Source organism: Rhinopithecus roxellana, chromosome 15 (genome assembly GCF_007565055.1).
Source record: "Rhinopithecus roxellana isolate Shanxi Qingling chromosome 15, ASM756505v1, whole genome shotgun sequence".
NCBI classification, from domain to species: domain Eukaryota; kingdom Metazoa; phylum Chordata; class Mammalia; order Primates; family Cercopithecidae; genus Rhinopithecus; species Rhinopithecus roxellana.
Window position 1 is genome coordinate 10,494,237 of NC_044563.1, and position 1,730 is coordinate 10,495,966.

A 1,730-nucleotide genomic window follows, 5' to 3' on the forward strand; every position below is an offset into this window, starting at 1 on the left:
TGAAGGATGTACCATTAAAATTAAGTTAAAATGACAAATAGTTGTGGCATTTTCTTTAAAATTAATAACTCATTTTTGTATTAAATATATGGATTTTTGAATGGATTTTTAAACTGTCATTTCTTTTGTTAACAGAAAAAAGGAAAAGGGACTGGAATGACCAGAATGATTAGGGAATGGCCCTAAAATATGTTAATATATATCTAAATGAATTCATCCTTCAGGTGTAGTTACTTGATAATGTTGATTTTGTTGGCAAGAAATCCTTATTTGTTAATGTAATTATTATTGTGGTATTTTTAGTATCTTGTGGATGCAAATACCACATGATGTAAAATTTGAGATACTGGCATTTGAACACCTTCTCCAAACAGGAATGGCCTTTTTTTCCCTACTTTATTCACATAACTGCTATTTTGAGATGGAGTTTCGTTCTTGTTGCCCAGGCTGGAGTGCAGTGGCACGGTCTTGGCTCACTGCAACTTCTGTCTCCTTGGTTCAAGTGATTCTCTTGCCTCAGCCTCCCAAGTAGCTGGGATTACAGGCGCTTGCCACCATGCCTGGCTAATTTTTGTATTTTTGGTAAAGATGGAGTTTCGCCATGTTGGCCAGGCTGATCTCAAACTCCTGACCTCAGGTGATCCGGCCACTTTGGCCTCCCAAAGTGCTGGGATTATAGGGGTGAGCCACCTTGCCCGGCCACATAACTTTTATTTGAAAGAGATTCTGGGGTTATATCAAAGAAGACTGGGAGCTGACTTGACAGCACTTTAATGGAAATACGTGAATGGAATATGGCTGTGGAGATGCCTGTGGGACACACCATGGTGCGTGTGATGAGGACAGCCTGGATGGGAACTGAGGAATGGGAAGATAAGAAGCAAGAGAATGTAGGAAAGAGGCAAGAAGTCAGAGGAGTGCAAAGAAAACAAAATCTACATGCCGTCTAACGATGAAATCTACATGTAGTCCAGATTAATGATTGACTGATGCATACAAAATACTTAGCAAGAATCTCTCAGCCTCTGGTTTCCTCTAAGGTGCTTCTTGCCTGCAAAAGCAATAGTTGCATGGGGGCTTGTACCACCTTGGGGTTATTATGGCTTTCACCATCTGAGTTCTCTTCATGTACACCTGAAACCCCTGGGGATCTCATATTTCCGTGTATTCCTGGGCCTCAAGTATAGATAATTACTTTATCACTAACAGGAACCAAAACCTAAGAAGAGACAGGGTTAGATTTGAGGGACACTGAGAATTACTGCCCAGGACAGCCCTGCACTGCTAACTTGATAAAAGCTGTGATCAGTGACAGATGCTATGAGACTGGCCTCAGAGGAAAGAAAAGGAGGAAAAGAGAAAACAAATGACAGTGGAACCAGGAAGCAGAGAGGTGAAATGGTGCTTGTTATCCATCTGCAGCGCGGGAGTGAACAGGAGACTTAGGCTGGGTCATTCATAATAACTCACGCACCTGCCCTACAGTCAGTGGACTAATGTGTAGGCACATGACTCAGGCCAGCCAATCAGTGTTTCAAAGTTGGAGGTGGGGGATATTTCAGAGTTGGAGGTGGGAGACAGAAACGTTTATTTTTTTCTCCCTGGTTACAAGGTTATTAGGGGTGAGCCCAGAATGGCAAGTGGCCACCGTATGAAGGTTCCTGTGTGCAACAGACATGCCCAGCATGGAAAGACAAGCAAAGATGAGAGCACACAAGAATTCTGATGAC